At 39.4% G+C, this 10,296-nt stretch overlaps 1 non-coding gene across 1 annotated transcript; it reads right to left on the reverse strand.

Moving 5' to 3' along the window:
- Positions 1–9,696: 9,696 nt before the first annotated feature.
- On the reverse strand, positions 9,697–9,772 carry trnat-ugu (transfer RNA threonine (anticodon UGU)). Its single transcript has one exon. It is a non-coding gene; the product is annotated as a tRNA-Thr (tRNA).
- Between the last annotated feature and the right edge of the window lie 524 nt (positions 9,773–10,296).

Here is a 10,296-nt window from a genome sequence, read left to right on the forward strand (position 1 = left end):
GGCAGGAATTTGTTCAACCGCAGCTCTTTCCATGCTGCTGAATCTATCCTGAATCTATCCACGGTGCTGAATATATCCTGAATCTATCCACGGTGCTGAATATATCCTGAATCTATCCACGGTGCTGAATCTATCCATGGTGCTGAATCTATCCTGAATCTATCCACGGTGCTGAATCTATCCACGGTGCTGAATATATCCTGAATCTATCCACGGTGCTGAATCTATCCTAAATCTATCCACGGTGCTGAATCTATCCACGGTGCTGAATCTATCCACGGTGCTGAATCTATCCATTAGATTCCTGTCCATATTTCTCAATATTAGTGGTATAAATCCTGTTGGGGCTAGGGGATAGCCTTAATCCCCCAGTTGGGATTGCTAGCAAGGCGGGAAATTCAAAACATCAAAAATCTAATAATTTCAATTTCTCAAACAATCAACTATTTTACACCATTTAAAAGATAATCATCTCCTTAATCTAACCACATTGTTCGATTTTCAAAGAGGCTTTACGGCGAAAGCATAAAGTTAGATTATGTTAGGACAGTACATAGCCAAAAAAGTACAAACATCCATTTTCAATTCAAGGACAGGCGTCACCAAAAGCAGAAAACCAGCTAAAATTATGCACTAACCTTTGATAATCTTCCTCAGATGACACTCCTAGGACATTATGGTATACAATACATGCATTTTTGTTCCATCAAGTTCATATTTATATCCAAAAACAGCATTTTACAGTGGCAGAATTTTTTTTCCCTCAAATGCTTCCGGTAAATCAGGTTACAATTTACAAAAGTACTATTCGAAAACATTGGTAAATTATAATATTGTCATTCAAAGAATTATAGATTAATATCTCGTAAATGCTACCGCATTGCCAGATTTCAAAATAACTTTACTGGGAAATCACACTTTGCAATAAACGGGGTCCTATGCTAAGAACTTGCTAAGAACAATAGGCTAGGATATACAGGTTAGCACCATCTAATATCAAAAATACTATTGTTAATAATCCCTTACCTTTGATTATCTCCATCAGAAGGCACTTCCAGGAATCCCAGGTCCACAACAAATGTGGTTTCTTTTGACAAAGTTCATAATTTATGTCCAAATAACTCCAAATTGTTCCATGTTGTTAGGCGTTCAGTAGGCTCCTCAAAAGTAGGGCGGGGGGGGAAAGTCATGACGAAAAGTTAAAAAAATAATCTATTTACGTTCGTTCAAACATGTCAAACGTTGTTTAGCATCAATCTTTAGGCCCATTTTTAACGTGAAACATCAGTAACGACCTCTCCTGTGTCTTGAAAAACGGTTTTGAAAAATGTCTCGCCTCACATGAACTCACATGAACGCACAGGTGCGGGCAATAATGAAGTGACGACATCCCAGGGACGTCAACTTCTCTTCCTTGTCATCCGGTCTCTGTTCATCATAGACGCTTCAAATAACTTTATAAAGATCGTTGACATCTAGTGGAAGCCGTAGGAAGTGCGAAATGAATCCTTTCTCACTGTGTGATCTATTAACAATGACTCGAAAAAATAGTACAGCCACAAAATTATTTTGTTTTTCTCAGGTTTTTCCCTGCCATATCAGTTTTGTTATACTTACAGACACCATTCAAACAGTTTTAGAAAATGCAGAGTGTTTTCTATCCAAATCTGGTAATAATATGCATATCCTAGCTTCTGAGTTGGTGTAGGAGGCAGTTAAAAATGGGCACATATTTTTTTCAAAATTCTCAATACTGCCCCCTAGCCCCAACAGGATAATCATGTCAAATTGTTTTCACTGGTATTATATGCTTTTAAATAGAATGTGGACATGTGCCAGTAAACTGAAACTAAAATGGAAACCAATCTGTAGACAGACAAATGAAGTCTAGCAGAGGGCGTTATCAGCAACAGTTGTCTGCATGCGTCTGAAGCCAGCCAGTCAACCAGTCAGTCAGCCAGTCAGCCAGCCAGTCAACCAGCCAATCAGTCAGTCAGTCAGCCAGCCAGCCGAGCCAGCCAGCCAGCCAGCCAGCCAGCCGAGCCAGCCAGTCAGTCAGCCAGCCAGCCGAGCCAGCCAGTCAGCCAGTGAGTGTCAGCCGAGCCAGTCAGCCAGCCAGTCAGCCAGTCAGCCAGCCAGTCAACCAGCCAGTCAGTCAGCCAGCCAGCTGAGCCAGTCAGCCAGCCAGTCAGCGTCAGCCGAGCCAGTCAGCCAGCCAGTCAGCCAGCCAGCCAGTCAACCTGCCAGTCAGCCGAGCCAGCCAGTCAACCAGTCATCCAGCCAGTCAACCTGCCAGTCAGCCAGACAGTCAGCCAGTCAGTCATCCAGCCAGTCAACCTGCCAGCCAGCTGAGCCAGTCAGCCAGACAGTCAGCCAGTCAGTCATCCAGCCAGTCAACCTGCCAGCCAGCCAGACAGCCAGCCAGACAGTCAGCCAGTCAGTCAGCCAGCCAGTCAACCTGCCAGCCAGCCAGCCAGCCAGCCAGGCACCCTATAGGGCTCTAGTCAAAAGTCATTTTGTACACAGTCAGGAACGGGAAGCAGGAGAATGTTGCTGGTGTCTACATCCTGATAAGTGAATTACATATAAGCAGACATATTGCTGTGTTCCAAAAGGCACCCTATTCCCTATATAGTGCAGTACTTTTGACCAGAGCCCTGTATAGGGAATAGTGTGCCATTTGAGACGCAGGAGTGGTCACTGACAGGTGAACAGCGAGGCGAACAGAGAGCACCATGGGAGATGGTTGGTTCAGATTGGGAGATGTGACGTGTGTGTCATTCCTTCCTTATCTTTTTCTGACTTGTTTGTTGCTAGGTAGAAGAACAAAACCAATGGCCAACAGGAAAAAGTAAATCACAAAAAAGACAGCACACCAACCTGCTGGCTTTCCTATGTGGCTAAGCAGGGTTGGTCCTGGCCCTGGATGGGAGACCAGATGCTGCTGGAAATGGTGTTGCAGGGCCAATAGGAGGCACTCTTTTCTCTGGTCCTCAAAAAAAGATCCCAATACCCCAGGGCAGTGATTTGGGACATTGCCCTGTGCAGGGTACCATCTTTCAGATGGTGTCCTGTGGTGTGTCCTGTGGACACTAAAGATCCAATGGCACTTATCGTAGGGGTGTTAACCCTGGTGTGCTTGCTAAATTCCCTAGCTTCCAATTGGCTTATTGATCTCCTTCCTCTCCCCTGTAATGATCGGACCAAACTGCAGCGGGCATGTGAATCATCTTCTTGATTTATTAAAGAAATGAACACTGACCAAAAGAACGCCGAAAACCAGTCCTGTAAGGTACTAAGACTATACATGGAACAACCACCCACAAACACAAGAGAAAATAAACCCACTTAAATATGGCCTCCAATTAGAAGCAACGATAACCAGCTGCTTCTAATTGGAGGTCGTTCCCAAAACTAACATAGAAATAGACAAACTAGAAAACCCACATAGAAATAGAAAACATAGAACATAAACCAAAAACCCCAAAGCACACTAAACAAACACACCCCTGCCACATCCTGACCAAACTACAATAACAAATAACCCCTTTTACTGGTCAAGACGTGACACCCAGGTTATTGCTTTAAGTTAGAATTTGTTCTCAGTCAATTTATCTGGAAAAATAAGAAACAAAATGATTTATAACAAACACTTTTTTTTTGTTTCTTTGCTGTACTGTTGTCTACCTCCCAAATGCCATCCTATTCCATGTATAATGCATTATTTTGGACCAGGACCCATAAGACTATATAGAGATTAGGGTGGCTTTTGGGACGCAGACATTGTTGAATTCTCCAGAATAGCAAAAGCGTCCTTGTAGTAAGGCCAGATCGAGTAATAACATCATTTTGCTGATTAAGTTTCAACAAAACATTTCCTCACCTTCTCACCTACGTTTTTATTTTCTTCGGTTTTGCAGTCCAAGGTTTCCTGTGAAAAATCTATCCATTTGGTTATTTTCCACGGACATATTTCATAATACTTTCATAAAAGTTATAAACCTTGGGCCTCCACCTGAATGTACTGCAGTATGAATACATTCATGGGCTGTTATAAGGAGCCATGAGTTGTTATGAATGCTCATAGCAATGTACTAGAAGGATGATTGAAGGTCACTAAGGTAGTTTACAGAAATGGTCATTAATTATAGTCACTGTTCTTCTTTCTCTGTGTGCTATTAACTGACCGTACAGTATGTCAGACACAATTACATGATAAACAAAGACTACTGTCGTTTGTTGTGCTACCTACAGTGCATTTGAAAAGTATTCAGACCCCTTGACTTTTTCCACACTGTGTTACGTCAAAGATTTATTCTAAAATGAATTAAATTAACATTTTTCCTAATCAATCTATACACAATACCCCATAATGACAAAAGGAAAACATATTTGTAGACTTTTTTGCTAATTTAATCATTTTTAAAAAAGCAATCAGACCCTTAAGCTATGAGACTCAAAATTGAGCTCAGGTGCATCCTGCTACATCTCTAAGTTAAGCATATAGGAATACCTATTCCGCTGTTAAACGCTCACAGAGTAGCTCTATGTGCCCACTCCCTCAAATTGTTTGGAGAAAATACCCTTTCTTTTTTATTCAGCTTTGATCAATTGTATTTTTCATACTATAAAGAAGAGCCTATACAGTAGAAGACCCTATAGAATACCCTATAGAATACCCTATAGAATACCCTATGGAATACCCTATAGAATAACCTATAGAATACCCTATAGAATACCCTATAGAATACCCTATGGAATACCCTATAGAATACCCCATAGAATAACCTATAGAATACCCTATAGAATACCCTATGGAATACCCTATAGAATACCCCATGGAATACCCTATAGAATACCCTATAGAATACCCCATGGAATACCCTATAGAATAACCTATAGAATACTCTATAGAATACCCTATGAAATACCATGTAGAAGACCCTATAGAATACCCTATGGAATACCCTATAGAATACCCCATGGAATACCCTATAGAATAACCTATAGAATACTCTATAGAATACCCTATGGAATACCCTATAGAATCCCCTACGGAATACCCTATAGAATACCCTATGTAATACCCTATAGAATACCCTATGGAATACCATGTAGAAGACCCTATAGAATACTCTATAGAATACCCTATAGAATAACCTATAGAATAACCTATAGAATACCCCATGGAAGACCCTATAGAATAACCTATAGAAGACCCTATAGAATACCCCGTAGAGTACCATATAGAAGACCTTATAGAATACCCTATAGAATACCTTATAGAATACCCTATAGAATACCCTATAGAAGACCATATGGAAGATCCTATAGAACACCCTATAGAATACCTTATAGAATACCCTATAGAATACCCTATAGAAGACCACATAAAATATCATATAGTAGACCATATAGAAGACCCTGTGGAAGACCCTATAGAAGAACCTATACAGTAGAAGACCATATACAAGACCCTATAGAAGACCCTATACAGTAGAAGACCCTATAGAAGACCATATACAGTAGAAGACCATATAGAATACCCTATAGTAGACCCTATACAGTAGAAGACCCTATAGAAGACCCTATACAGTAGAAGACCATATAGAAGACCCTATAGAATACTCTATACATTAGAAGACCATATAGAAGACCCTATAGAATGCTATATACAGTATAAGACCCTATAGAAGACCCTATACAGTAGAACACCCTATAGAATACCATATAGAAGACCCTATAGAATACCATATATAAGACCCTATAGAAGACCCTATAGAATACCCTACAGAAGACCACGTATAATACCCTACAGATGACCATATAGCAGACCCTATAGAATACTCTATACAGTAGAAGACCCTGTAGAAGACCCTATATAATACCCTGTAGAAGACCCTATATAATACCATATAGAATACCCTATAAAATACTCTATACAGTAGAAGACCCTATAGAATACTCTATACAGTAGAAAACCCTATATAATACCCTATAGAATACCCTATAGAATACTCTATACAGTAGAAGACCATATAGAAAACCCTATAGAATACCATATAGAATACCCTATATAATACCCTATGGAATACCCTATACAGTAGAATACCCTATAGAAGACCCTATAGAATACCCTATAGAATACCCTATAGAATACTCTATACAGTAGAAGACCGTATAGAAAACCCTATAGAATACCATATAGAATACCCTATATAATACCCTATAGAATACCCTATACAGTAGAAAACCCTATAGAATACCCTATAGAATACCCTATATAATACCCTATACAGTAGAATACCCTATAGAAGACCCTATAGAATACCCTATAGAATACTCTATACAGTAGAAGACCATATAGAAGACCCTATAGAACACTTTATACAGTAGAATACCCTATAGAAGACCCTATAGAAGACCCTATAGAATACCCTATAGAATACTCTATACAGTAGAAGACCATATAGAAGACCCTATATAATACTCTATACAGTAGAAGACCCTATAGAATACTCTATAGAATACTCTATACTGTAGAAGACCATATAGAATACTCTATAGAGTAGAAGACCCTATAGAATACCCTATAGAATACCCTATAGAATACTCTATACAGTAGAAGACCATATAGAAGACACTATATAATACTCTATATAATACTCTTTACAGTAGAAGACCCTATAGAATACCCTATAGAATACTCTATACAGTAGAAGACCATATATACTACCCTATAGAATACCCTATAGAATACCCTATACAGTAGAATACCCTATAGAAGACCCTATAGAATACCCTATAGAATACTCTATACAGTAGAAGACCCTATAGAAGACCCTATATAATACTCTATAGCATACTCTATACAGTAGAAGACCCTATAGAATACCTTATAGAATACTCTATACAGTAGAAGACCCTATAGAACTCTATAGAATACTCTATACAGTAGAAGACCATATAGAATACTCTATACAGTAGAATACCCTATAGAATACTCTATACAGTAGAAGACCCTATATAATACTCTATAGAATACTCTATACAGCAGAAGACCATATAGAAGACCCTGTAGAATACTCTATACTGTAGAAGACCCTATAGAATACTCTATACAGTAGAAGACCCTATAGAAGACCCTATAGAATACCCTATAGAATACCCTATACAGTAGAATACCCTATAGAAGACCCTATAGAATACCCTATAGAATACTCTATACAGTAGAAGACCCTATAGAAGACCCTATATAATACTCTATAGCATACTCTATACAGTAGAAGACCCTATAGAATACCTTATAGAATACTCTATACAGTAGAAGACCCTATAGAACTCTATAGGATACTCTATACAGTAGAAGACCATATAGAATACTCTATACAGTAGAATACCCTATAGAATACTCTATACAGTAGAAGACCCTATATAATACTCTATAGAATACTCTATACAGCAGAAGACCATATAGAAGACCCTGTAGAATACTCTATACTCTAGAAGACCCTATAGAATACTCTATACAGTAGAAGACCCTATAGAAGACCCTATAGAATACCCGATAGAAGACCCTATACAGTAGAATACTCTATACAGTAGAATACCCTATAGAAGACCCTATAGAATACCCTATAGAATACTCTATACAGTAGAATACCCAATTGAAGACCCCATAGAAGGGTATGTTCAATACAGTACTTATTCTAGTTAAATACAGACCTCGCTACATTGACCCACACTAGACCAACTACAATTTGCATATCGCCCTAACAGATCCACGAATGACGCAATCGTCATCGCACTGCTCATTGCCGTATCCCATCTGGACAAGAGGAATTTCTACCGTATGTAAGAATGCTGTTTCTGGATATCTTGAAACGGTCGAACCAGGTCTTGTGTCTTGAAGTTGCCTTGGCTAGCTAGTGCTTGCCAACTTCTTTAACCAATTAGCTTCACTCGGCTGCTGTGCGACCATGGCAAAGTTGGTATGACATTGAATAGCCTATCTCTGGGGCTTGTTAGGGACCGTCAATACACTGCACAATGTAAACAGGACAGTATTTTCATGTTGCACATATTTTAGTTGATTCATTAAATGTTTTCAATATTTATATATGCATTTCTACAATTTAGAGTTGTTTTGAGGTTTTTAAGTAATTGAAATGTGGAACTATTGACATTTTATAAGTTAATACTTTGTAGAAGCTCCTTTTCAATTACAGCTTTGCGTTGTGTTGGGTATGTCTGTATCAGCTTTGAGTTGTGTTGGGTATGTCTGTATCAGCTTTGAGTTGTGTTGGGTATGTCTGTATCAGCTTTGAGTTGTGTTGGGTATGTCTGTATCAGCTTTGCGTTGTGTTGGGTATGTCTGTATCAGCTTTGAGTTGTGTTGGGTATGTCTGTATCAGCTTTGAGTTGTGTTGGGTATGTCTGTATCAGCTTTGAGTTGTGTTGGGTATGTCTGTATCAGCTTTGAGTTGTGTTGGGTATGTCTGTATCAGCTTTGAGTTGTGTTGGGTATGTCTGTATCAGCTTTGAGTTGTGTTGGGTATGTCTGTATCAGCTTTGAGTTGTGTTGGGTATGTCTGTATCAGCTTTGAGTTGTGTTGGGTATGTCTGTATCAGCTTTGAGTTGTGTTGAGTATGTCTGTATCAGCTTTGAGTTGTGTTGGGTATGTCTGTATCAGCTTTTAGTTGTGTTGGGTATATCTGTATCAGCTTTGCACATCTGGATTTGGGGATTTTCTCACATTCTTCCTTGCAGATTTTCTCAATCTCTGTTAAATTAGATAGGGAGCGGAGGGGATCAACAATCTTCAAGTCTGTCCACAGATTTATAATGGGATTCAAGTCTTGGCTTCGGTTGGGCCACTCAAGGACTTTCACATTCTTGTTCCCGAAGCCATTCCAGCGTTCCTTTGGTTGTTTGCTTGGGGTCATTGTCCTGTTGAAATGAAAATCTTCGCCACTATTAAAGTAATTTGCACTCTGAAGCAGGTTCTTATCAAGAATTTTCTTTGTATTTGGCTCCATTCACTGTTCCCTCTATCCTTGCCGGTCTCCATGCTGCTGAAAAGCATCCCCATATCATGATGCTGCCACATCCATGCTTCACGGCAGGGATGGTGTTAGACAGGTGCTGAGCTGGGCCTGGTTTTCTCCAGACATAGCACTTTACATTCAGGCCAAAGACTTCCATTTTTGTCTCATCAGACCACAGAATATTTTTCTTTATGCTCTGAGTCTTTCACATGACATTTTGTAAAGTCCAGGTGTGCTGTCACGTACCTTTTTCTCAGGCATGGCTTCCATACTCTCCCATGAAGCCCAGATTGGTGAAGTCCTGTATAGACTGTTGCTTTTCTGGCAGGTTCTCCTATCTCAGCCAAGGAACTCTTTAGTTCTATTAGAGTGGTCATTGGGTTCTTGGTCACCTCCCTGACCAGCGTCCTTCTTGCCCAGTTGCTCAGTTTGGTTGGACGGCCAGCTCTAGGCAGAGTCTGGATAGTTCCGTATTTGTTAAATTTCCCAATGATGGAGACCACTGTGCTCTTGGAAACATTCAACACTCTAGAAATTATTTTATACCCTTCCCCAGATATCATCACAGTTCTATTACACTTTAAATGTTTTATTTGCCGATGCTCTTACGGAAGTGAGTGCATACATTTTCATAATTTCTTTTTGTACTGGTCCCCCGTGGGAATTGCACCCACAACCTTGGCGATACAAGCGCCATGCTCTACCAACTGAGCCACATGGGACCACATCTAACTCGGAGATCTGTGTAGATGGGTGAGAAACCCCCCCCAGATTTAATCCATTTTGTATTCAGGCTGTAACACAGCAAAATGTAGAATATGCCAAGGGGTATGAATACTTTCTCAAGGCACTGTATAAAATATGTGAAATCTAATAGTAAGTACATTTACATTTACATTTACGTCATTTAGCAGACTCTCTTATCCAGAGCGACTTACAAATTGGTGCATTCACCTTATGATATCCACCGTAAGTCAGTTCTTCATTGAACCTTTATTTTACCAGGCAGACCCATTGAGACCAAAGTCTATTTTGCAAAAGAATCCTGCAAAATCAAACTATAAGACAAGACTCTTGTTGTATGTAGACTCTAATTGTATCTAGCATGTTATGTTTGAAGAACTGTTAATTCAGTTTAGTCAACTGCGAGCATGGATGAAATCAAATCAATTGATCAATCAAAACATGTGTACTGTAACTATAATACATAGTCAAACTAGCTATATGCAGCACATAGACACTAAATAC

Source organism: Salmo salar, chromosome ssa21, assembly GCF_905237065.1.
Source record: "Salmo salar chromosome ssa21, Ssal_v3.1, whole genome shotgun sequence".
NCBI classification, from domain to species: domain Eukaryota; kingdom Metazoa; phylum Chordata; class Actinopteri; order Salmoniformes; family Salmonidae; genus Salmo; species Salmo salar.